Source organism: Tachyglossus aculeatus, chromosome 11 (genome assembly GCF_015852505.1).
Source record: "Tachyglossus aculeatus isolate mTacAcu1 chromosome 11, mTacAcu1.pri, whole genome shotgun sequence".
NCBI lineage: Eukaryota > Metazoa > Chordata > Mammalia > Monotremata > Tachyglossidae > Tachyglossus > Tachyglossus aculeatus.
The window spans coordinates 7,247,526-7,274,632 of NC_052076.1; the positions used below are offsets into that span (position 1 = coordinate 7,247,526).

General features: G+C 46.8%; 2 protein-coding genes and 1 long non-coding RNA gene across 5 annotated transcripts in view; all 3 read left to right on the top strand.

Annotated features, from left to right (window-relative positions):
* RPGRIP1L (RPGRIP1 like) overlaps positions 1–1,970 on the top strand; it is a 128,608-nt gene extending 126,638 nt beyond the window's left edge. The window contains exon 29 of one of the 2 annotated variants that reach the window (XR_005452893.1): positions 1,899–1,970. The gene's annotated coding sequence lies outside the window, so the exon portion shown is untranslated. The remainder of the gene's footprint in view (positions 1–1,898) is intronic. The other variant, XR_005452895.1, reaches the window with a different exon arrangement.
* A 10,063-nt stretch (positions 1,971–12,033) lies between these two features.
* On the top strand, positions 12,034–21,647 carry LOC119934323. 2 transcript variants are annotated; one of them, XR_005452910.1, is made up of 3 exons: positions 12,034–12,602; positions 18,104–18,180; positions 21,538–21,647. It is a non-coding gene; the product is annotated as an uncharacterized LOC119934323 (long non-coding RNA). The 2 variants fall into 2 exon arrangements; XR_005452909.1 differs by lacking the exon at positions 21,538–21,647 and adding an exon at positions 20,227–20,287.
* Positions 21,648–22,822: 1,175 nt separating this feature from the next.
* Positions 22,823–27,107, top strand: part of LOC119934322 (AKT interacting protein) — a 43,186-nt gene continuing 38,901 nt past the window's right edge. Inside the window, exon 1 of the mRNA XM_038753775.1 lies at positions 22,823–23,149. The gene's annotated coding sequence lies outside the window, so the exon portion shown is untranslated. The remainder of the gene's footprint in view (positions 23,150–27,107) is intronic.

Sequence of the window (27,107 nt, forward strand, 5' to 3'; positions counted from 1 at the left end):
TGGGGAGAGTCATCGTCTCACAGATGGGCCTTTAGATGGCAGTTCATTGTGGACAGATAAAATGATTTCCTTTTTCTTCCCAGTTGCCAGTTTAAGAAAGATTGGCTTCGTCTTTGGGTTTCATCTTTGGATATATATCCCCCACCAAAGTAGCATCAGCATCTCTTAGTACAGTGCTCTGCACACAGTAAGCGCTCAGTAAACACGATTGAATGAAGCTCTTCCTGTACAGGATGAGAACATGCTTATTTGGGACTGCTGAATCCTGGTGGGCTTCTCTGCCTTCCCTGAGACCCGGACCCTCCAGGATTCATTTCTCTTCCTTTCTGGAAAGTCTTCCTGACCCTCTTAGAAACCTCTATTTCCAGATGGAAATCTCTCATCACGAATTTCACAAAATGTGCCTCCGTTTGCATTGTCAAAATTATTTCCCAAGCCAGCATTTTTCGTTGTTGCTAATTTGCAAGATCATCCCAGCGGATGTACGAACCATTGGCAGCCCTGCGTTAATTGGGGGCTGTTTGTCCTAAGTTAGGTGGATTTCTTCCTTGTTGCCAAAGGGATTATTGACTCAGTCCTGATAACTAACTCCACATGAACGGCTGCGTGGTTCCACTGCCCCATGGAGAGTTTGGCAGAGGCAAGAGAAGCCACCCAGATTTCATTTTTTTCTCTCTACTCCCCAGTTGTGGGGAAGAGCTGCCCTCTTCTGTTCTCGAGAAAGCAAATCCTGTTAAGTGGAAGCCTAGGGTCTCCTTTGCTTTCCAATCAGACCTTAACGGAGATCCGGCACTTAGCTCTTCCACGGGGGAGGAACTCTGGGGCCAGGAGATGAGGCTGTCATGAAAAATGAGGGGATCTGGAGATTTGTTTTAGCCACGGAGGCCTGCGGCAGGTGGTTTTGTTTCGATATAGGATTCTACAGCAGTTCTCATTTTTTATAGTATTTGCCAGGCACCATTCTCTAAACTGTAAACTCATTGTGGACGGGGAATGCATCTGTTTACCGTTATATTGTAGTCTCCCAAGTGCTTAGTACAGTGCTCTGCACGCAGAAAGCAATAAATATGATGCTGAGTGCTGGAGTAGGTACAATCAATCAATCAATCAATCGTATTTATTGAGCGCTTACTGTGTGCAGAGCACTGTACTAAGTGCTAGGGAAGTCCAAGTTGGCACTATATAGAGACAGTCCCTACCCAACAGTGGGCTCACAGTCTAAAAGGGGGAGACAGAGAACAAAACCAAACATACTAACAAAATAAAATAAATAGAATAGATATGTACAGGTAAAATAAATAGAGTAATAAATATGTACAAGCATATATACAGGTGCTGTGGGGAAGGGAAGGAGGTAAGATGGGGGGATGGAGAGGGGGACGAGGGGGAGAGGAAGGAAGGGGCTTGGTCTGGGAAGGCCTCCTGGAGGAGGTGAGCTCTCAGTAGGGCCTTGAAGGCTTAATCAGCTTTGTTTGTTTGTTTGTAATGGTATTTGTTAAGCACTTATTTTGTGCCTGCACTATTCTAAGCCCTGGGGTAGATATGAGCTAATCAGGTTTGCTCGTTTGTTTATTTGTGATGGTATTTGTTCAGCACTAAGTTTGTGCCAGGCACTGTACTAAGCACTGGGGTAGATATAAGAGAAGCAGGTGGGACACAGTCCCTGCCCCACGTGGACCTCTCAGTCTAAGGGGGAGGGAGAACAGGTATTGCATCCCCATTTTACAGATGGGAAACAGAGAAGTGAAGTGACTTGCCCTAGACCGCACAGCAGGCAGGTGAAAGAGTCAGGATTAGAATCCAGGTCCTCTGACTCCCAAGCTCGAGCCCTTTCCACTAGGCCAGCCTGCTTCCCTTGACCCAGGGCTTAGAGCGGCACCCGATTCCTTTTGTTTCAGATGCAAGGAATTGCAGTTAAGGTGATCAAGACTAAGAGAACTAAAATGAGCCATCACTGAAGGAGACGGGACTCGAACTCATGAACCCTCAGTCCCGTTTGCGACGTCTTTCCGAAGGCAACAGGTGGTCAGGTGTGTCACGTTTGCTCAGTATCGCTCAGCACCTAGTAGGGTCCCCTTCCTTGTTTTTGGATTGGGTTGTCAGAGGGAACTTAAGGTCCTTGGGAAGGTGCTAGGAAGTTCGTTTTGCAACCAAGCTAGAGAGAAAGAGTCTGCTCTGGTCAGTTTAGAATAACAGAAAGGTTTTGTTTAGAGCCCATCTTACTGCTCCTGTCATTAGATCGTCCCTTCCGATTTCATGTGGAATTTTGTGGCCCTTGTCCCTCCACTCACCCCCAAGTTAATTCATTCATTCAGTCATATTTACTGAGCGCTCATTATGTGCAGAGCACTGTACTAAGCACTTGGGAAAGTATGATGCAGCAACAGAGACAATTCCTGCCCATAATGAGCTCACAGTCTAATGGGGGGGAAACAGACATCACGATAAGTAAACAGACATCACTATAAAGAAAATGACAGATATGTAGATAAGTGCTGTGGGGTGGGGAGCAGGGGAAAGAGCAAAGAGAGCGAGTTAGGGTGATGTGGAGGGGAGTGGGAGAGGGGAAAAGTGGGGCTTAGTCTGGGAAGGCCTTTTGGAGGAGATGTGCCTTCAGTAAGGCTTTGAAAAGTTGATAAATGTTGACAGAAACCAAAGTGGCTGCAGTCACTCAGCATTTTCAAGAGAAATGACTTTCTGGTGAACCACCAGGACCTTGCGCAAAGGGAAAGCACTGTTCCCTACCTGTTTTTCCTCTGACAGCACCGAGATTCAGGACAGAAGGCCTTCCCCGCCCCCTCACCCCCACCCCCATGTTCATGCAGTTAACATATGATTTTACGTGGAAACATTTGAAAGAAAAAGGATGGCATAGCCCAGAGCATTCTTAGGGAGAGGCTTTAGAGATTTTTTGTGGAGGGTTCCTCCTCGCCCGGGTTCCCATTGCTTGTTGGGAAAGGAATATTGTTTTGGAACACAAAGTGAAGTCATGGAAAGGGATTCAAAAGGAAGTTCCTGTTGAGCAGAAACTAAGACAACCCCTCTGTCCCCAAAATGCCAAGAGCACTGTGTCCATTCCCACTTCCCCACCCCCCACCTCCCACCTCCCATCATTGGGACTTCACCAGAAAGGACCCCTTTGAGGAAAAGAGAGATTAAGGTGACCAGATGTCCCAGTATTTTCCGAATGGTCTTGAAATTTGAGGACCTGAACCAGCGATTCCTTTCAGAGTGCTAGATCTCTAATGCTGAACTTCTCACTGTACCACAATCTCGTCTACCTCGCCACCAACCTCCCACCAGTGCCCTGCCCTGTCCTGGATACCCTCCTTCTTCATATCCAACAGTTCTCCCCACCTTCAAAGCCTTATTAAAGGCCCATCTCCTTCAAGAGACGTTCCCTAACCAAACCCTCCTTTCCTCTTCTCCCACTCTCTTCTGCATCACCCTGACCTGCTCCCTTTATTTATCCTCCACTCCCAGTCCCACAGCACTAATGTATATATCTGTAATATATTTATTTGTATTGATGTCTGTCTCCCCCACTCTAGGCTGTAAGCTCACTGTGGGCAGGGATCGTGTCTGTTATATTTTTACATTGTACTCTCCCAAGCACTTAGTATACTGCTCTGCACAAAGTAAGCACCCGGTAAATATGATTGACTGACTGACTAGATCTTTAAAAAACATGGTTGGCTGAGATGCACAACATAAATAGAAGCAGCGTGGCTTAGTGGAAAGAGCCCGGGCTTGGGAGTCAGAGGTTGTGGGTTCGAATCCCAGCTCTGCCACTTGTCAGCTGTGTGACTTTGGGCAAGTCACTTAACTGTGCCTCAGTTACCTCATCTGTAAAATGGGGATTAAGACTGTGAGCCCCATGTGGGACAACCTGATAATCCTCTATCTATCCCAGTGCTTAGAACGGCGCTTGGCACATAGTAAGCGCTTAACAAATACCATTGTTATTATTATTAATATCTTTCCTTAAGTAGGGGGACAAGGGGAGGAAATGGAAAAGGGAAGGGAAGAGTAGTAGGAAGGGAGGAGCAGAGAGGATGAAAGGAGGAGAATGTGGAAGCTGAGGGTGAAGGGTTCGGAGCGGAGCCCCTCTGCCACTCAGAAGCAGCAACGGCCTCAGGTCAGTCAGCCCAAGCGGGCTCAGTCAGGTGCCAAGGCTACTTCCTTTCCAGTGGTCATCTATCTATTTCTAGACTGTGAGCCCACTGTTGGGTAGGGACTGTCCGTATATGTTGCCAACTTGTACTTCCCAAGCGCTTAGTACAGTGCTCTGCACACAGTAAGCACTCAATAAATACGATTGATTGATTGATTGATCGAGGAGAACTTTTCTCCCTCCCTCCTCTTTCCACTTTATTCCCTTCTGTCCCTTTTCCTTTCACCCCTTCTTCTTCTTTCCCCCTTCCCCTGCTCCATCCCCTCTCTTTTCTCTCTGGCCCCATTTCGTTTAAGCCACCCCCTTCATTCCATCTAAAGTGACCAGAATTCTAGTCACCTTAAGGCTAAATAATCTTCTCTTAAGCAAAGCTATAGGGTGTCTGCTGAGGTGTGGCCTTCCTCTACCTACCAACTCTCTCTCTCTCTTTCTCTCTCTTCTCTCTCTTCCCCCTCTTGCCCCCAAACAAGCCTCCCTTCTCCTCTCGTGAGAAGCACATTTTTCAGTAAAGGGAAGGATGGGGATGAGGCTTATGGTCCAGACTGTAAGCTTGTTGTGGGAAGGGAACGAGTCTGTTGTAGTCTATTGTACTCTCCCAAGTGCTTATTACAGTGCTCTGCACACAGTAAGCGCTCAATAAATAGGACTGATTGACCGACTGACCCATGATTGGAGAAGCCAGCCTGGATGTCCGGCGAGAATGCGCAGTTGAGTCATTGCAGTCCAGGAGTCTTCATGGAGAGCTGGGGGAATCCGATCACACTTATCCCAGCTTCTCCGAGCATCTGCGTTCCCATTTGGGAAGGGGAGTAGGAGAGAGACGGATTTGAACGATCTCAGAATCCGCTTTCCCAATGTTTTTTTGTTGATGGACACCAGAAGTAGCTACCTCTTGCAGCAGAAGAGGAAAAATCGATGATGGAGCATTTCAGTGGCTTTGGTCAGAAGTTGCAGTGGCAGGCTCTTTTGTGATTTGACTCTGAGGAGAAGCTATTATTGGGGCAGAGGTGGGGGACAGCTCAGGGCTGGCTTTTCGGAAATTTTACTAAAATAGTTACTGCACAAGAGGCTTTTCTCCTTCAGGAGTGATCAGCCATCAACTGACCAGTCTCAGGAAATACGCAATGAATTGAGGTGAGTTTGTCCGTATGTCTTACATGAAAACGGAAAACAATTATGTAACGCAATCCAGAACCAACCCATATTTTCATTGTTACAAGAGAAAGAAGGAGGATCCCAGGGCCAGCTATCTACATGGGATAAGTGTGTTTTGGAAAAAGAAATCTTGGCTTAAGAACTCACTTGGCCAGATTTCTATGTGTGAATGGTTTTGGGGGGATTTTTTTTGAGGCGGGGTGGGGGAGAGTAATCATATTTGGACCAGGGAGACTCAACACATTAAGAAGGCACCTGGGACCCCACCCAAAGACACCTAACATCATCAGGATCCGAGAAATAATAATCAGTCTATTTCTTAAGCACTACTCACGGGCAAAGGGCATGGATAATCAAATCAAACAATCTCAGTCCTATACACTGCTCACAGCCTAAGCGAAAAGAAGGTATCCCTGTTTATCCTCATGTCTCACCCCACTTCAATCCATACTTCATGCTGCTGCCCGGATTGTCTTTGTCCAGAAACGCTCTGGGCATGTTACTCCCCTCCTCAAAAATCTCCAGTGGCTACCAATCAATCTGCGCATCAGGCAGAAACTCCTCACCCTGGGCTTCAAGGCTGTCCATCACCTCACCCCCTCCTACCTCACCTCCCTTCACTCCTTCTACTGCCCAGCCCGCACGCTCCGCTCCTCCACCGCTAATCTCCTCACCGTCCCTCTCGCCTGTCCCGCCGTCGACCCCCGGCCCACGTCATCCCCCGGGCCTGGAATGCCCTCCCTCTGCCCATCCGCCAAGCTAGCTCTCTTCCTCCCTTCAAGGCCCTACTGAGAGTCACCTCCTCCAGGAGGCCTTCCCAGACTGAGCCCCTTCCTTCCTCTCCCCCTCGCCCCCCTCTCCATCCCCCCATCTTACCTCCTTCCCTTCCCCACAGCACCTGTATATATGTATGTATGTGTGTACATATTTATTACTCTATTTTACTTGTACATATCTATTCTATTTATTTTATTTTGTTAGTATGTTTGGTTTTGTTCTCTGTCTCCCCCTTTTAGACTGTGAGCCCACTGTTGGGTAGGGACTGTCTCTATATGTTGCCAACTTGTACTTCCCAAGTGCTTAGTACAGTGCTCTGCACACAGTAAGCGCTCAATAAATACAATTGATTGATTGATTAACCAATAAGGAATGTAGGCACAGAGCATTTAAGTGACTTTTCCCTGGTCATACAGCAGGCCTGACTGCTGCTTTCAAGGCCCATGCTCTTTCCACTAGGGCCATCCTGGTTCTGAAAGCTGGAGTAAGAGTTTGGGGGATTCCCCAGGGCCGAAAGCAGGGTTTGAAGGGAAGGGAAGTTTGGGGCGTGGTGGCTTCTCCCTCATTCGGCCTCAGTGGCTTCATGACTTAGAGCCGATCGGAATAACAAGGCATGATAGAAGTCAAGGGGAGCAGCCAGTGAGCAGTGTACCACCCACTATGGGGGGGGAACTCAGAGCAGTCACTCTATTTCCCCAGTGGTTAATCAAGCCCTGTGCATCAGTGCTTAGCTGACAGCACTTCAGCCTTTCCCATCAATCAATCGTATTTATTGTGCGCTTACTGTGTGCAGAGCACTGTACTGAGCGCTTGGGAAGTCCAAGTTGGCAACATATAGAGACAGTCCCTACCCAACAGTGGGCTCACTGTCTAAAAGAATCCCATCGTTCCTCTCGCACCCCTTTTGCATCACCTGGTTACCAGCCCGTTGGGGGGGCCTCTCAAGGCCACCAGACCACCTATCATCCCCAACTTTTCTCCTGCACATCCCTAGCTTTCCCTCTCATAATTTATGAGAAATAAATAGCATGGCCTAGTGGAAGGAGCACGAGCTTGGGTGTCAGAGGACCTGGGTTCTAATCCCGGCTCTGCCAATTGCTTGGTGTGTGACTATAATAATAATAATAATAATGATGATGATGGCATTTGTTAAGCACTTACTATGTGCAAAGCACTGTTCTAAGCTCCGGGGAACATACAAGGTGATCAGGTTGTCCCACGTGGGGCTCACGGTCTTAATCCCTATTTTACAGATGAGGGAACTGAGGCACAGAGAAGTGAAGTGACTTGCCCAAAGTCACACAGCTGACAAGTGGTGGATCTGGGATTAGAATCCATGACCTCTGACTCCCAAGTCCTTGCTTTTGCTACTAAGCCACGCTGCTTCTCATAGGCGAGTCACTTAGCTTCTCTGTGCCTCAGTTTCCTCAACTGTAAAATGGGGATTAAATACTTGTTCTCCCTCCTACTCAGACTGTGAGCCTCATGTAGGACAGGGACTGTGTCTGACCTAATTAACTTCTACCTACACATAGTGTTTAACACTGTTAACGCATGTTTAACACATCATCATCATCATCAATCGTATTTATTGTGCGCTTACTGTGTGTAGAGCACTGTACTAAGCGCTTGGGAAGTACAAGTTGGCAACATATAGAGACAGTCCCTACCCAACAGTGGGCTCACAGTCTAAAAGGGGGAGACAGAGAACAAAACCAAACATACTAATAACACATAGTTGCATAGTAACATACTAACACATAGTAAGCATTTAACAAATACCATAAAAAAAACCCACCTTCCTTGACTACTGTATCCAATTCCTCACTGGCCTTTCTGCCATCTGTAAATATGCGCTCAATAAATACCACTGATTGATGGATTGATTCAGTCTTGCCCCTCTTCCATGGCATAGTGGATAGAGTGCGGGCCCAGGAGTCAGAAGGTCATGGATTCTAATCCTGGCTCTGCCACCCGTCTGCTGTGTGGACTTGGGCAAGCCACTTCACTTCTCTGGGCCTCAGTGACCTCATCTGTAAAATGAGGATGAAGACTGTGAGTCCTTTGCAGGACAGGGACTGTGTCCAACTCGATTTCCTTGTATCTACCCCACTGCTCAGTACAGTGCCTGGTACATAGTAATAGTTTAACAAATACCATTATTATTATTATCCCAGTTTATATTTCACCCCATTGCCCAAATTATGTTTCTAAAACATTCTTTTGCACACACCTCTCCATTAAAAACCTTCATTGTTAGCTCAGTCCTCTCTGCATCAAACACAATTATCCTGGGTATTGACTTTGTCATTTCATCAGCTCTTTCTCTTACCTATCCACTCTCTTCTCCCGCTATACCCCATCTTACACTCTTCATTCCTCTCAGCTATATCGTTCTCATCTGTCTCGCTTCCGAACTCCATCGGTCTCCTTGCTGGTCTCCCTGCTTCCAGCCTTTCCCTGTTTAGATTTGTACCATATGCTGCTGCACAAGCACTTAGTGCAGTGCTCTGCACACAGTAAGCGCTCAATAAATACGATTGATGATGATGATGATGATGATGCCCAAATCATCTTCATGGAGCCTTTAAACCATCGATTTAGACTCTGCCCATTTTGAGCTGGACTGGAAGCACATCACTATTGGGCTTTGGATTTCTGTCCAGAAGGGCCCAGATCAACTGCTCTCCAGCAAGTGGCCTGATTCTAGGCAAGGAGGGGACTCTCGTTCCGGATGAATGAGAACAGGCAGATTTTGAGGTTGATTTGCCAAATGAATTCACAAGCCAGGGTTGGATTGACAGCCCCAGAGATGCCCTCAAGCAGAGAAATATTCAGAGAAGGCGGTGAGATTGGGTGATAATTGCTGGGCGTGAATGGAAGTTGAATACATTCAAGTGTTTTCCCTGGTTTCTTGGGGTTTGGAGACTAAAAAAAGTAAATAATAATAACAGAAAAAGAAAACCAATCCAGTGAACGGGGAGGGGAAGGGAGATCTGGGTTTTCAGGTGGTTCACACTGTGGAAATTAAGTCCAAATGCCTTGTAACCATCCGGTGCTAGCAAAGGCAAATCAGCCAATTTGTCCTGAAGACAGCATTAGTTAGGTTTGGGCTCCATCTGCAGTCTGAAAAGCTGTAGAGACTCTCAACCCCCTCCTTCTGCAGGCTTTCAGACTTATTTTTTTGGTCCTTTTTGTTAACAAACTCCTTTCCCCCCCATCTGCTCAGTCGGTCCTTTTTGCAAATGGACTCTTCCATTTTTACCCGGGCCCATAAAGGCAGATGCCGAGAGCTGTCGGAATATTCCTGACAGTCCATTGAGTTCAGAGAGCTTGCGTTTGAAACTACGGTTTGTGATGAATTAAAGTAGTTCAACATGGGTGTTGTCTCACAAGAAAGTATGAAGAAGTTGAAGCATCCAAAGTAGTCGAGTTAGCCTTCAGTTGGCAAGAAATGCTGCCAAGGGGAGACTAGCCATGAATGTGAAAGAAGCTCTTGCGCACTATGGCCATGAAAATATGGAAGTAATTTCTGGTCTGTGGCCATTCAAGGTGAATACTATTATTATTAATCAATCAATCGTATTTATTGAGCGCTTACTGTGTGCAGAGCACTGTACTAAGCGCTTGGGAAGTACAAGCTGGCAACATATAGAGACAGTCCCTGCCCAACAGTGGGCTCACAGTCTAAAAGTGATTATTATTATTAGTGGTAGTAGTAGTAGTAGTAGTAGTAGTAGTAATATTGATGGCATTTATTAAGCGCTTACGATGTGCAAAGCACTGTTCTAAGCACTGGGGAGGTTACAAGGTGATCAAGTTGTCCCACGGGGGGCTCACAGTCTTAATCCCCATTTTACAGATGAGGTAACTGAGGCACAGAGAAGTTAAGTGACTAGCCCAAAGTCACACAGCTGACAATTGGCAGAGCCGGGGTTTGACCCCATGACCTCTGACTCCAAAGCCCATGCTCTTTCCACTGAGCCAGCAGTAGTAGTAATAATAATATTAAACACCTACTCTCTGCCAAGCACTGTACAAAGCACCGGGGTAGATAGAAGATAATAAGGTCAGTCACAGGTGCCGTCTCACATGGGGCTTACTTTCTAGTAGGAGGGAGTAGGATTTAATTGCCATTATACAGGTGAGGAAACAGATCCAGAGATGCTAAGTACTTATCTAAGGTCACACAGCAGACAGGTGGCGGACCTGGGATTAGAACCCAGGTCCTCTGATTTCCAGTCCAGGGCCCTTTCCACTAGGCCATACTGCTCAGACACCAGTGGGTAAGAGTGGAAAAGTAAACCTTGGCCACCAAGAGAGTTATTTTTGCCTTAGTGGTGATGGCATGCACACCTTCTTGCTCTATCCCCCGTGTTCCAAGACAAAAATCCATCTTGTCTGAAAATCTTTCAGCTCTGCAGTGATGATCGTTGTGTGCTTTGCTAATCAGGGTTTTTGGAGTTTGAAAAACAAAAGGCTCAACCCCCTGCATCTCCCCCACCTTGCCAGATGATGAGTCATTTCCCTGCCCTCTTTTTCTTTAGGTTTCTCCCAAAGCAGATACCCTCGTTGATGGAAACATTTCGATTGCGCCGCCAGAAGTCGAAGGAGGAAGATGAAGGGACTAAAGCCGGAAAGAAAAAGGATAGTGAAGAATGCAGCTTCCAAAGCCAGCAGAGAGTTTCTTCTCTGGAAGCGGAAAGTGAAATTCATGGTTATCCGATTGAAAGGATGAGTATCCCCATTTATTGAGCACTTACTGTTGGGAGAGCACTCTACTAAGCGCTTTGGAGAGTAAAATTCAATAGAGTTGGTAATCACTTTCGCTGCTCACAACAAGCTTACAGTCTAGAGGATATAATATGATTTGATATGAAGAATAGCCAGAAAGAAAAAGGATAGTGCAGAGAATGCAGCTTCCAAAGCCAGCAGAGAGTTTCTTCTCTGGAAGCGGAAAGTGAAATTCATGGTTATCTGATTGAAAGGATGAGTATCCCCATTTATTGAGCGCTTACTATTGGGAGAGCACTCTACTAAGTGCTTGGGAGAGTAAAATTCAATAGAGTTGGTAATCACTTTCGCTGCTCACAACAAGCTTACAGTCTAGAGGATATAATATGATTTGATATGAAGAATAGCCAGAAAGAAAAAGGATAGTGCAGAGAATGCAGCTTCCAAAGCCAGCAGAGAGTTTCTTCTCTGGAAGCGGAAAGTGAAATTCATGGTTATCTGATTGAAAGGATGAGTATCCCCATTTATTGAGCGCTTACTATTGGGAGAGCACTCTACTAAGTGCTTGGGAGAGTAAAATTCAATAGAGTTGGTAATCACTTTCGCTGCTCACAACAAGCTTACAGTCTAGAGGATATAATATGATTTGATATGAAGAATAGCCAGAAAGAAAAAGGATAGTGCAGAGAATGCAGCTTCCAAAGCCAGCAGAGAGTTTCTTCTCTGGAAGCGGAAAGTGAAATTCATGGTTATCCGATAGAAAGGATGAGTATCCCCATTTATTGAGCGCTTACTGTTGGGAGAGCACTCTACTAAGCGCTTGGGAGAGTAAAATTCAATAGAGTCGGTAATCACGTTCCCTGCCCACAACAAGCTTACAGTCTAGAGGATATAATATGATTTGATATGAAGAATAGATTTAATAATTTTGCACCACATGTAAGCATTAATAATAATAATAATAATGGCATTTCTTAAGCGATTACTATGTGCAAAGCACTGTTCTAAGCGCTGGGGAGTTTACAGGGTGATCAGGTTGTCCCACGTGGGGCTCACAGTCTTAATCATTTTACAGTTGAGGTAACTGAGGCATAGAGAAGTTAAGTGACTTGCCCAAAGTCACAAAGCTGATAATCCCTATACACGCGCACACATTTAGCAGAGTGTCTGACCCAACTCAGAGGGTCAGATTATAATTTGGGGCAAAGAGTATAGTGCCCAGCGCTTAGAACAGTGCTCAGCACTTAGAACAGTGCTCTGCACATAGTAAGCGCTTAATAAATGCCATTATTAAAAAAAAAGAGTAGCCTTGTAGAAGGAGCAGCCCTGTGTCAGACGTAAAGAACAGGATGGAACCTATCTCTGTGGTAAATTCAGACCAGTTAGTCTGCAGGAAAGACACTCGGGAAGGTTGATCCATTTTCAACACTTGCTATCCACTAGGCTTAGCAGGTGGATTAGCGAAGGGCAAGAGAGCCTAACCCAAGTTTTGCCACTTGACTCAGATGACTGACAACTGTATTTCTGCCTCACAACACCGGGTCAGGTTTGGGTCCTTTTCAATCCATCAGAGAAGCAACCAGTGCCATCTGCGCTTGACCTCGCACGGTCTCTGGGATCAGAAATCTCAGCCGCAGAAGACTTATGTGGTGAGAGACCCAATGATATCCTTTCTTCCTGTTCCCTCCGGGACACAGCCCATAGAAGATGGGAGAGAGAAGCAAGCACAGGCCAGCTCACCTCTGTGGAATACACCCCAGTGGTAAGCCTCCATTTAACCTATGACGAAAGGGTAAAAATGCATAGCTGTGAGGGTCTGCCTCTTAGTCATTCATTCGATCATATTTATTGAGCACTTACTATGGGCAGAGCACTGTATTAAGCATTTGAGAGAGTCCAATATAACAGTAAACAGACACATTCCCCGCCCACAACAAGATTACAGCCTAGAGAGGAGAAGACAGGCATTAATATAAATAAATAAAAGAGTCCCTCATCATCATCATCATCATCATCAATCGTATTTATTGAGCGCTTACTATGTGCAGAGCACTGTACTAAGCGCTTGGGAAGTACAAATTGGCAACATATAGAGACAGTCCCTACCCAACAGTGGGCTCACAGGCTCCCCTCATCACATCTGTTTGGGGGACTGAGTAGAGAAACTGGGATGAAGAAAGTGGGAGGGAATCCAGGAGATTTACACCTTTTTTTTTTCCAATCCACATAAGCCAGAGAGTTTCGCATTGGATCAGTTTACTTAATCTATTACCATTTGCTGAGAATGGGACAGATGGTATAGCATAAGCAAAACTGAAAAGAGAGAAGGGGATCTGATTGGTGCAGAGTGCACGCGTGACTCCGGTGGGAATTTCTTTCATCACCTATAAAGCCTTGGCTAAAATTCTATCCCAGGCTCCTTTAAGCTTTAAGGAAAGGTCCGGGGGGATGTGGGGAGAAAAAGAGGGGGATGGAAGAGTCCCAAACCACACACCCCACTTCCGTGGACACCACGCGGACTGAATTCTCGTCAGGAAACAGCCACCAAGATGACTCGTCCGGAGAGGTAGGCGGGAATCCCAGGAGAAGGCAGAGCTGGAAGAGGGAAGAAAGCATCGTGGTGGAGAGAGGTAGGGGATGGGGAAGGGGAGAGTGATTTTCCTCCTGGGTTTCCCTCTAATGAGCAATTCAGAATACATTATTGGGCACGTGACTGGGCCTGGCTTGATTTCCTGCGCGAGGTGCTTCTTAGAGCTAACAAGCTCTCCTCCGAGAGTCAGAGATAATTGGTTGGGGCTTTTGAGCCGCAAATTCCTTCAATGACAGTAATTGCATAAAATGTGAAGATGGGGCCCTGAGAGCTCTTCTATTCCTGCTTAGTGCGGTTATCGCTCTGACATCTTCACTGTAATCACTAAAGCAAATTATACCCTGCCCGGGTATTTGTTATGGGTAGGTGTCAAATTAGTAACGTAAATGAACATTTAATTAGCGTTAAAGCAACGATTCAAAATGAAAAATGGGTTTCCGCTTCCTTCCTCCTCGCCACCGAGTTTCCGTCCCCTCGTGGGTCTTCGTGGGCATTTGGAGGGTGGGGAGTGGATGGGCAAGGGGGTGAGAGGGGTGTTAGTATGTTTGGTTTTGTTCTCTGTCTCCCCCTTTTAGACTGAGCCCACTATTGGGTAGGGACCGTCTCTATATGTTGCCAAATTGTACTTCCCAAGCGCTTAGTACAGTGCTCTGCACACAGTAAGCGCTCAATAAATACGATTGATGATGATGATGATGATGATGATGAGGGGTGGCAGAGGGGAGAGCTGAGCTCCGATTAGCTGAAGAGGCCCTCTACCAATTCAATTCAAGTAGGAATTGATGCTTTCTGTCGGCTTCTGTGCTACAAATTATTCTTCACTCCCAACTATTGGGATCGCCAGGGCTCTTACCGCTCTGCTCCATACAGAGTAAGCTTTCAATAAATACTACTGATTGATTGATTGATTGATAATTACAGCAATACCATCCCAGCACGGTCAGGACGTTGGTGTGAAGATTCCATGAGGGAGACACCTTTATTGGCTAGTTCTCTCTTGGTACTGTCCACAAATCTTGATCCCCTTTCCTTGGGGCACTCTCCCTAGCACTCTGCACAGTGCTCTGCACACAGCGATCACTCAATAAATACGATTGATTGACTGGGGCAGGCCGGAGGAAGGATGGAAGGATGGGATGGATGGAAAGACCCCTTAAGGTGACCTATCTGCTGAGCCCCGCCCAGCACACTGGTAGCCTTTACTAAATCAATCAGTCAGTGATATTTATCGAGCGCTTACTGCGCAGAGCACTGTGCTAAGTGCAGGGCCTGGGTTATCTCAAGGCAGATCGTAGAACAGATATTGAATTTATTAGGTGGAGTTCACTGTTTCGTGACGCTAAGGATAGTCCCACCCATCAGCTAATGTTAAGAGGTCATGATGTCAATGGCGGTTGTCAGGAGTCAATCAGGAGGAATTCTACGTCTTAAGTCAGGCTGATGCAGACACGATTGTTTTGCTGTGAGATTTTGTCCTCATTGGTGATTCCTGATTGGCCTGAGAGTCTGTCTGATTGACAGCTGCTGCTTTGGGTGCTGGTGGGCCTGCCCCGTCTCTGTGGGGTCCCCTTAGAGAATTCCCCATGCCCCCTGCTCTGGGGCAGCAGTGGGGAGGGGGCTCAGGGAATGGGGGTTGGAGAAACCAAAATGCTATCTGTCACTTGAGCAGACTTATCGAGGAACTAGGGGGGAATTTGGAGCCCTAACTAGTGGTAGGTGATATTCCTGAAAATTAATCCTATCCTCACCACACAATCCCACTAGCTTTAGGCTTGCCCCAGGCAAAATTAGCGAGGCAGGGGGTGCGGGGGGGGTGGGGGGATTTTCTCCAGGAAATTTCTCTTTAAATGACAAATCTACCCCATACAGGAGCAATCCAGCTCATCACGGTTACCTCTGGAGTCGTTATTCGTAGCCCAGGGATCTCTCTGGACATAACAATAATAATAATGATGGTACTTGTTAAGTGTTTACTGTGAGGCAGGCACTGTACTAAGCACTGGGGTGGATACAAGCAAACTGAGTTGGACACAGTCCCTGTCCCACGTGGGGGCTCACAGTCTCTATCCCCATTTTACAGATGAGGTAAGCGTGAGGCAGAGATAAATGAAATGACTTGCCCAAGGTGACACAGCAGACAAGTGGTGGAGCTGGGATAAGAGCCCATGACCTTCTGGCCCGCAGGCCTATGCTGTATCCACTACGCCATGCATGGCTACTCTCTCACCCTCAGCAAGGGCCGGACCCCCCCTCTCCCCCCACGCCCCCACCAAAGCCCAGTCCCATCATGAGTAACAATAATAATAATACTTATGGTATTTGTTAAGCACTTCCTATGTGCCAAACACTATTCTAAGCACTGGGGTAGATACAAGGTAATCAGGTTGTACCACCTGGGGCTCACAGTCTTAATCCCCATTTTACAAATGAGGTAGCTGAGGCACGGAGAAGTTGAGTGGCTTGCCCAAACTCACACAGCAGACAAGTGGCAGAGCCAGAATTAGAACCCACATCCTTGGGCTCCCAGGCCCGGACTCTTTCCACTAAGCCACGCTGTTTCTCTAAGCAGCCCCCTGGTTCTACATTCCCTTTTCTCCTTTCCCTAGAGCCCAGCAGCAATCTCAGAGCAGTGGGTGAAGAGAAATCAGCTCCGAAATCCGAAATCCGAAATCAGCCGGTTCCAAAATCAGCTCCAGAAACCCAGCCGTGGGGCTGCCCGCTTTGGCTGAACCTGAGGCTACATTCCCGGTGTCCCCAGCTAGTTAAGTCAGTCTGTCAATCGTATTTATTAAGCACTTACTGTGTGCAGAGCACTTGGATAGAGCATGGGCCTGAGTCAGAAGGATCTGGTTTCTAATCCCGGCTTTGCCACTTGTCTGCTATGTGACCTTGGGCAAATCACTTCACTTCTCTGTGCTTCAGTTCCCTCATGTGTAAAAAGGGGATTAAGACTGCGAACCCTAGGTGGGACAGGAACTGGGTCCAACCCGATTTGCTTATATCTACCCCATTGCTTAGTACAGTGCCTGGCATAGCATCAATCGTATTTATTGAGCGCTTACTATGTGCAGAGCACTGTACTAAGCGCTTGGGAAGTACAATTTGGCAACATATAGAGACAGTCCCTACCCAACAGCGGGCTCACAGTCTAGAAGGGGGAGACAGAGAACAAAACCAAACGTATTAACAAAATAAAATAAATGGAATAAACATGTACTAATAAAGTACATAGAGTAATCATCATCATCATCAATCGTATTTATTGAGCGCTTACTATGTGCAGAGCACTGTACTAAGCGCTTGGGAAGTACAATTTGGCAACATATAGAGACAGTCCCTACCCAACAGCGGGCTCACAGTCTAGAAGGGGGAGACAGAGAACAAAACCAAACGTATTAACAAAATAAAATAAATGGAATAAACATGTACTAATAAAGTACATAGAGTAATCATCATCATCATCAATCGTATTTATTGAGCGCTTACTATGTGCAGAGCACTGTACTAAGCGCTTGGGAAGTACAAATTGGCAACATCGAGAGACGGTCCCTACCCAACAGCGGGCTCACAGTCTAGAAGGGGGAGACAGACAACAAAACCAAACGTATTAACAGAATAAAATCAATGGAATAAACATGTACTAATAAAATACATAGAGCAATAAATACGTACAAACATCTTCATATGTACAAACATAGATATGTCAATACCAGTGCCACTAATGAGAGACAATCTCTGCCCACCCTGGGTTTAGGTTCTTCATCATCATCAATAATCATCAATCATCAATCGTATTTATTGAGCATATAGTAAGAAGTTAACAAATACCACAATTATTATTATTTCAGTATAACACTATAAGAGACACATCCCTTACCCGTAACTATCTTACAGTCTAGAGGTAGTTACCCATCAAAGGCACAAACCAGCAGTGGTATTTATTGAGCGCTTACTATGTGCAGAGTACTGTACTAAGTGCTTGGGAGAGTCCAGTACAACAACCGAATTAGCTCTGGCACCATTTCTGGAGACGTTTCGTATCTGAATTTTTCCGGGGCGATATTTTCTAGGTCTCCCCCCGCCTCATGGCAGGTGGGGAGGAGGAGGAGCGGGAGGCTGGTTTGCTGCCGCGTCATCATCATCATCAATCGTATTTATTGAGCGCTTACTATGTGCAGAGCACTGTGTCCTTGCCGACTACTACATGACACCCTGGCATGAGCTCTCTCCCTGGCATGGGCAGCTATGTAGTTGCCTCCCGAAGGAGGGGAACAGAGAAATTGGCCAAAGGGCCCATTTGGAGATCCTATTGTCAATTATGAAACAGGCGTCTCGGTGGCCGGAGGGGAGAGAGATGAATGCCGTGATGAATATGGAAATCTGTCGAGCTGCTTGGTCTGGGAAGGAACTATTTTCTAAATCAAATTAAGCTACATGGTGGAAATTGAGGGGACAGTCCTTAAGGTGACTTTTAAAATGAAAATGAAATGACTCTCTGTAAGTTGGAGAGGTGCGCTGACACTGAGTGGCGGGATTGTGTCTCATTAATTTCCAACATAGATTTTTATGTGAGGCTATTTGATTATAATTTGATTATCTGACCCCGTAATTAAAGTTTATTGCCAATTTCAAAGCGTACATGTAAAACGACCTGAGTGTTTTTTTTTTTCAAGGCGATATACAACCGGTTGGACATTGGATCTCAGTTTTGCATTTAAATGGAAAAAGTCGGTTCTAACATGACAAACAGGTACAGGTTCTGATCATTAATCCTGCTAAGCAATATTCATCAATTCAATCCCGAATTGGTAGTCGGAATACTTTTCTTTTATTAGTTTCTGTGTTATTAAATGAGATTGTTTCTGACTAATATATTTCTGGACTCAAACTGTAGCTCCGAGCTGTTATTCAAATCAAATAACATGCCCCTTACTTGTGCCTAGCACTGATAAATGCCAACTTGTGATTCATTTGCAGGAGGCTGTAAGGAATATTAAAGGAGGCAATAATGCCCCTAATGTCTCATAAGTAAGCTGATTTTTCTAAAGGGCTGAGATCAGTCTTTTTTTTTTAAAAAAAAAGGAAAACTAGCCAAAAAAAAAAATCCTCTTCGTTTTAAAGCCTAAAGCAGTGTTTTATTCAGCTAAACATTATTACGTGGAAGTAAATGACTGGGAAATTAGAATGGGACGGAGAGATATACGATCTTGAGGAACATTTGGAATTCCTCCCTGAGCTCGGAGGATGGGAAAACGGGGGCTGGGCCTGAGGTGGAAACCCCAGAAGGATTCGGGATTAGGGATTAGGAAGGGCCCATCTTTGGTCGTCTCAGGCATGCTTCCTCCTCAGTGTTGGGTTTGGTTCTACTGCCTCGTCAAGATTCTTCCCTCAAGCAGCGTGGCTCAGAGGAAAGAGCCCGGGCTTGGGAGTCAGAGGTCATGGGTTCGAATCCCGGCTCCGCCAACTGTCAGCTGGGTGACTTTGGGCAAGTCACTTCACTTCTCTGCGCCTCAGTTACCTCATCTGTAAAATGGGGAGTAAGACTGTGAGCCCATGTGGGACAACCACATCACCTTGTATCCTCCCCAGCGCTTAGAACAGTGCTTTGCACATAGTAAGCGCTTAACAAATGCCATCATCATCATCATCATCGTCATTACACACATCCAAGCCACACAGAATTTCAATCAGTGACATTTATTGAGTGTTTACTGTGTACCTAGCACTGTACTAAACTCTTGAAAGTACAGTTTGATAGAATTAGTAGATGCAATCCATATCCCCCACTCCCGATGCATGCTCAAAAACAGTGGCAATTGTTATATGCTTACTATGTGCCAAGTACTATACTAAGCGCTAAGGTAGATACCAGATAATACATCCCTCATGGGGCTCACAATCTAGAAAGGAGGGAGAACAGGTATTGAATCCTCATTTTCCAGTTGAGGGAACTGAGGCACCTAGAAGCTAAGTGACTTGCCCCACATCGCGCAGCAGGTAAGTACCAGAGCCGGAATTAGAACCCAGGCCCGGGCTCTTTCCACTAGGCCATGCTGTTTCACGTGTGAGCTTGACAAGAAGCCTATAGTCTACAGAATGGGGCTCAGCTGAGGCTCAGCCCCTCTCTAAAGCAGGTTGGACCCCAAAGAGTTGGGATTCTCCTAGACCTTGAAAGTGACAAGTCAGGACCGGCTCCAAGAGTAGCGGAAGGATGATCGAAGGGAGACTATCATTCCCGAATTGTTGGAGGGCAAGGGAAGCGGCGTGGCCCAGCGGAAAGAGCACTGGCCTGGGTATCCATGGACCCGGGTTCTAATCCTAGCTCTGCCACCAGCCTGCTGTGTGGCCTTGAGCGAATCACTTCACTTCTCTGGACCTCAGTTACCTCATCTGTCAAATGGGGATTAAGATTGTGAGCCCCAGGCGGGAGAGGGACTGCATCCAACTTGGCTTGTATCCACCCCAGGGCTTAGTACAGTACCTGACACATAATAGATGCTTAACAAACACCACTGTTGTTAAGCACTGGGGTATTCTTTGGTGCTGTTACTCATCCAATACTCTCGTCATCCTCCTACGCCCTGAGAAATTGCATGGGGGTTCCACACCCCACAGCTGTTTATGCAGTGGGCTTTTAGATTGGGATTGAGTCATACTGTACAGCTAATAGGCTGTACAGTTTTTATGTTGGTCCTTCAGGACCCAAAGCCTTTTGATGGAAGTTTTCACATACGTGCACAGAGGTCTGTCAGTTATGCCTGCCCTGAATCACCTAGACCCTGCTCTCCTGGACTAGGCTCCTCTCTGCCTTCCCTGGGCATTCTCCCCAACTCTTCCGCCTGGAGATTTCAGCGGCATCCCACAAGGATGTCTAAGACCGGATGCCAATTGATACAGGGAGTTGCCTGCATTGGAGAGAGGTGAGGGGTCATGTTGGACTGTGCAGGGGGCAGTTCACCAAAGGAAAGAATCCCATGTCTCCAAGCTGAAAAGTGGGAAGCAAGGAATACTTGTGGGTGTGACTGTGGGAGACAGAAGATGGATCCCCAGACCACCATCTATGCCTTTGGCCTGGATCGGTTCTGCCTGTCACCTTGGGAATTCTGCTAGACAAAGTCAATGGCACGGAACTCATTCCGAATCAAGTGCCGTTGGTTTGGATCGCTCATTTTAAAGGGTCTTTCAGGCTGTGGCTTCAATTGGCTCTGCCCCATTGCCCGGCCGAACCCAGCTTTACTCTTTCTTTTCAAAAGCCCAGTCAAAATCGGAAGCCCTGAAAAACCCACATCAGCCTGTTGTCTTTTTGTAATCATCAGGGCGATCTGGAACACAAGTTGCGGTTCTGCCTGTCACCTTGGGAATTCTGCTAGACAATGTCAATGGCACGGAACTCATTCCGAATCAAGTGCCGTTGGTTTGGATCACTCATTTTAAAGGGTCTTCCGGGCTGTGGCTTCAATTGGCTCCGCCCCATTGCCCGGCCGAACCCAGCTTTACTCTTTCGTTTCAAAAGCCCAGTCAAAATCGGAAGCCCTGAAAAACCCACATCAGCCTGTTGTCTTTTTGTAATCATCAGGGCGATCTGGAACACAAGTTGCTGCCTAAGAAGTCTTAGCCTAGGGTTAAAAAAAATGAGAGAAAATAGCTGATCCGGGGGAGCTTTGAGTTTCCAGTATTTCGCCATAAGCAAAGATGCCCATAAGAGTGTCTTGCTCTTCTTGACCTCTCATAGTCCTGAAGACCACCCCCAATTTGTCAGCGCCCCTTACCTGCTCTCACAGTTAATCCTCACTGAAGCCAGTGAAAATGCCAGAAGTGTCAAAATCCGGAATTGGGAGTCCCAGGCTGGGCAGGGCACCATGTCTATCATTCTTGCCACTCTACGGGAAGCACTAGACTGTAAGCCCATCTAGGGTGCAAGCTCATTTGTGAGCAGGGAACTTGTCTCCCAACTGTGTTGCACTGTATTCTCCCAAGTGTTTAGTACTGTGCTTTGCACACAGCAAGTGCTCACTAAATACAATCGAGTGATTAATTGATTGACTGATCTACATAGAAAGACTCCTGAGCATTAGAAAAATATTTGTTTTCTCTTGGGCAAATGAAGGAGACAACTTCTAAACTAATCACCAAAGATTTCCTGGCCGGACAGAAGAAGGGTCACTTCTAAATCAGAAAAACAGCATGGCGTAGTGGATAGAGCACGGGCCCGGGAGTGAGAAGGTCATGGGTTCTAACCCCAGCTCTGCTACTTGTCCGCTGTGTGACCTTGGGTAAGTCACTTCACTTCTCTGGGCCTTAGTTCCCTCATCCGTAAAATGGGGATTGATACTGTGAACCCCATGTTGTCCAACCTGATTTGCTTAGATACATCCCAGCGCTTAATACAGTGCCTGACATATAGTAAGTGCTTCACAAATGCCATAATAATAATACGTTACCATGCATTATATTGCTATATAAATTATTATTATTAATCAGTTGAACCAAAAGTTGGGACGGCCAGTAGCCACGTCGGGAAGCACATCTCCCAGCCGCCGGCCTCCAGCTGGGAGGAGGGATGGAGGATCTGGGGTGGGCCTGCCTGGAGCACACAGAGGCCCAGGTTGGGAAGGGGGTATGGCCGGGGGAAACAGAAGGACAAGATGGGATTGAGTAAAAAGGACTAAAGTCAGCCACAGGCTCAGGAAGAGCAGGACAGAATCCACCCGAAATCTTGGCTAGGTCGTCTCTGGGATGCCCTCGGATATCCATCGCTAGAAATTCTCCCTCTCCCTTTCCCTCTCCTTTCTCCTCTCCCACTCTTCTCTTTTCCATCTTCCTCTCCTTCTTTCTCTCTTCCCCTACCCCTCTCTGCAATCAATCGGTCAATTATTTTTGATTGACCGGCGCAATTACAGATACGAAATGAAGCGCTGTGGGGCTGAGGCGGTGCAGGGGAGGAAGGAGGTGTGAATAAAGGATACAAATCCAAGGGCAAGGGTGATCCAGAAGGGAGTGGCAGAAGAGGAAATGAGGGCTAGCCGGGGAAGGCCTCTCGGAGGAGATGTCTTTTTAATAACGTTTTGCAAGGGGAGAAAGCGGTCATCTGTCAGGTATGAAGAGGAGGGTGTTCCCTCTTCCTTTCTCAACTCATTTCTCCTCTTTACCCCTTCTTCCTTTCTCTTTCTCCCCCTCTGTGCTCTATCCACTCGGCGTTGCTTCTTCTCCTCTTCTGTCTTTCTGGGTGGGCCTGTCCCTCTCTGTTTCTGTCTTCCTTTCTCTCCCCACCTATTACAGGGCCATCGGTCATTCCCTTCCCTGTGGAAGCTATGCCCCAAGCCCTGATATATTTCAGAAAATAGCGTCATTTTTTTCCCCCTAGGTCTCTCCGTTTCCTGCCTCAAGGTTTTTAAAAACCCTGGATGTGCAAGCAAAGACTGGAAGAGTCGGTATCTCTGCTATGGAGTGAGCTGGCCCTGGAAACCAACATAAATATCTACCTGTTCCTCCTCCCTCTCCCCGTGACGTTGACCCTCCCTGTAATCTGATTGAGGCCAGTATGCCGAGACCCTCCCAGCGTAACTCTGTTCCACACCCTCGGTGCCTAATTTTCCATGACCAATTCTGGGCTGGGATCCCAGGGAGAGCGCAGTGATACTTTGGGGGGAAAACGTCCAAATCCCTTTACGATGGAGCGGCTGATCGGAGCTGCTATAACGTTTAAATTGGAAAACGCGGTGAGTAAAATGAAATTTAAAAACTCATTTTCCCTTGAAGAAAAACTAATCTTGGCTCTCTAGCCTTCCAAAATGTGTTCTTTTTGTTTCCTTGTTTTCCCCGGCTCTTGTTTAAACTGTAGATGGCTTCACCATTGAAAGAAAATAGGTCTTTTAGTGAGCTCCTTTTATATTTGGTATTTGTTAAGTGCTTACTACGTGCCAGATAAGCTAATCAAGTTGGGCACAGTCCATGTCCCATATGGGGCTCGCAGTCTTACTCCCATTTTAGAGATGAGGGGACTGAAGCACAGAGAAGTGAAGTGACTTGCCCAAGGTCACAGAGCAGACAAGTGACGGAGTTGGGATGAGAACCCAGGTCCTTCTGACTCCCAAGTCCGTTCTTTATCCACTGGGCTACACTGTTTCTCCTTAGAAGCAGGGAATAATAATAAATAATAATAACAATGGTATTTGTTAAGCGATTACCAGGTGCCAAGCACTGTTCTAAGCACTGGGGTAGATAAAAGGTTGGACACAGTCCCTGTCCCACGTGGGGGCTCACAGTCTTAATCCCTGTTGTACAGATGAGGTAACTGAGGCACGGAGAAGTGACTTCTCTGAACTGACACAGCAGACGAGTGGTAGAGCCGGGATTAGAACCCATGACCTCCTGACTCCGAGGCCTGGGCTCTAGCCCACTACACCAATGGGTCTTGTATTTCTGTTGTACTTCCACAGAGTACACTACCTTGTACCCAACGGGTCCTTAATAAAATTCTATTGCTCTTATTATATTCACGAATTAATTCATTCAATCATTCAAGTGGGTGCAGAGCACTGTACTAAGCGCTTGGCACTGTACTGAGTGCTAATCCTATACCTTAGTGTGATGCCCCAATGGGCACCCATAAAAGAAAGACCACACCCTAGTATCTGGGATGGCAAAATCAGAACATGATTAAAAACAGCTTTGGACTTTTAAAAGAAATTTATTTCTGGTAAATCAGTCCATAACATTTTATTACCGTTAATAGATCCCACAGAAGTGATTTTATTGGTCTCCTTGCCCTCTGTACTTCTAATGGTGTTAATGATGAATACGATTGCCTGGGCCCGGGGAGCCGAACTTTGTCTGAAGTTGCAAGGACTCCGGTCGTTCACTTCTCAAGAATACTTTGCGTTGAAATGGTCAAGAAAATCAGGAAGATTTGTGTTGTATCCTGTCTCCAGGCTTTTTTTTTTTTTAAAGGGTATTTGTTAAGTACTTACTATGTGCCCAGTCACTGTTCCAAGCACTGGGGTAGATAGAAGCTAATCAGATTGGACCCAATCCGTGTCGCACATGAGGCTCACAGTCTCAATCCCCAGTTTACAGATGAGGTAACTGAGGCTCAGAGAAGCGAAGTGACATACCCAAGGTCACCCAGCAGACAAGAGGCAGAGCTGGGATGTGAACTCAGGTCCTTCTGAGTCCCGGGCCCAGGCTCTATCCGCTGGGCCACACTGCTTCTTCTTGGGGGCAGGGAATGTGTCCGTTCATTGTTATATCGTGCTCTCCCAAGCACTTAGGACAGTGCTCCGTGCGCGGTAAGCGCTCAATAACTACGATTGATTGACTGACCTCTTGGCCTGCCCTCACCTGACCGTCTCGGTCGCCCTTGCCCCAATCGCGTGCCCCTCGCTCATCTCCTTCTTCAGGCGTGGCAATCAAAACCATCGACGGTGTTCCAGGTGCGGGTTCCCCTTGGCTCTCCGAGCGATGACTAACTCGTATCTACCCCAGTACTTGGAACGGGGTCCGGCGCATAGTAAGCGCTTAACAAGTACCATAAGCAGTGTGACTTAGTGGATACAGCACGGGCCTGCGGGTCAGAAGGACCTGAGTTCACACCACGTGTCCGCTGTGTGACTTTGGGCAAGTCACTTAGTTTCTCTGGGCCTCACTTACCTCATCTGTAAAATGGGGATTAAGAGCGTGAGCCCCATGTCCGACCCGATTTGCTTGTATCTACCCCGACGCTTAATACAGTGTCTGGCACATAGTAAGCACTTAACAAGTATTGTCATTATTATTGTTATCATTATTATTATTATGCTCTTTGTTTGGTTGCCCTCCCCTTCCTATGGCTGCCGGAACGGACCTATCCGATCCAATCCAATCCCTTCCCATCTCCGGCCCCTGAGCCATCCGAGACGGAGCAGTCAGGCTCCCGGCCCCCTTTCCTTGTGGTTTTGTGCCGACTGGGTGGAGAGGAGCCGGGACGGGCACCCCTCTCCGGGAGCACTGAGGGAATCATTAGCGTAACCGAGGAAAGCCGGGAGGCCTGGAGGGCTGTGGCAATTAGCCACCTTTCTCCGCGTGCCGGCACTGGCTTCCGTCGAAGCAGTCATCCTTTCCTGGCCCTGTAATTGTCCCCGGAGAGCTGCGCCGAGGGAAACGCGGGGGACGGCCTGAGCTAACACACCATTCCTCCCAAAGAACTGTTTTTTTTTTACAGTATTCAAATATTCCTCACTTATTTTCCTGAGTCTGTTATTGGCATAAAGGTTGAAGCTCAGGAAGCTTAACTGTTATGTGGAATGACCTTTACTTTTAATATTAATATATTATTGTAAAGTCTAGGCGGATCCACGAGTGCAATTTTGGCATTCATATAAAATGCCACGCGCTGAACCCCTCGCAACTTTTCTCCCGTCGTCTTCCGGCGGGCTGCAAACCGGGCGAATTAATATGCGTCATATTCCCTTTGCCTTTATTTACTTAGAGGGTTTGGCCAAGCAACTTTATCAAGAGTAACATTATCAAGAGCGTCCCTGCCAGCTTCTTCATCATATTCACATCGGTGTCTGCTCAACACTTGTCAGTGTCAATCAAATCGCAATAATACGCAGATGATTTGCTCATTTGGTTTAATAAAATCTCTCTGCTTATTTCCGCTGCCTCCATTATACCACATAATTGCTGCGCCGCTGAGGTGAAAGGCAGCCAATGGCCTGGGGGAGGAGAGGAGACTATTGCTATATGAAGGATTTGTTGCTTTGCCTCTGTCTCTCCCTAGTCACTCATACGCCTCAAATTAATATTGCATTTGAATCCGGCCCCGCTATTCTTATGCAGGCTAACATTGTTATTACTTATTATTTGGATGTGAAGTCATTTATTCTTAGTTTTATGTCCAAGCTGTCAGGCTAAATCTCATTGCGGACTGCCACATGCGATTTTTAACTGCCATTTCAAAACAAGATTCCCACTCTGAATTATGGAACCGGCTCGTTCAAAGGGGCGGGCGGCGAAGAGACCTGATTCCTCGGGAGATCAAAGGGGCTCCCCTTTATCCTCGTTCTGGGGATGGAAGAGGCGGAGTTTTAGATGTCCGGAGTCAGCTCGGTGGTCCCACCTCATGGGACGGGGAAGGGATGGGAACCTAGTCGAGATGCCCAGCAGCCCCCGGGCGGGAATGAGGGCTCTCTAGGAGTCGGGGACTGGGATGGCGAATTTCCCGGAACCCGGACCCCCCCGGGAGCTGAGCCACCCCTTCCAACAGGCCTTGGGCACCCCTGACAAATCATTCAGGAGCTTCTTCTCTTCCTCCCTTCAAGGCCCTGCTGAGAGCTCACCTCCTCCAGGAGGCCTTCCCAGACTGAGCCCCTTCTTTTCTCTCCCCCTCGTCCCCCTCTCCATCCCCCCGTCTTACCTCCTTCCCTTCCCCACAGCACCTGTATATATGTATATATGGTTGTACATATTTATTACTCTATTTATTTATTTATTTATTTATTTTACTTGTACATTTCTATCCTACTTATTTTATTTTGTTGGTATGTTTGGTTCTGTTCTCTGTCTCCCCCTTTTAGACTGTGAGCCCACTGTTGGGTAGGGACTGTCTCTATGTGATGCCAATTTGTACTTCCCAAGCGCTTAGTACAGTGCTCTGCACATAGTAAGCGCTCAATAAATACGATTGATTGATTGATT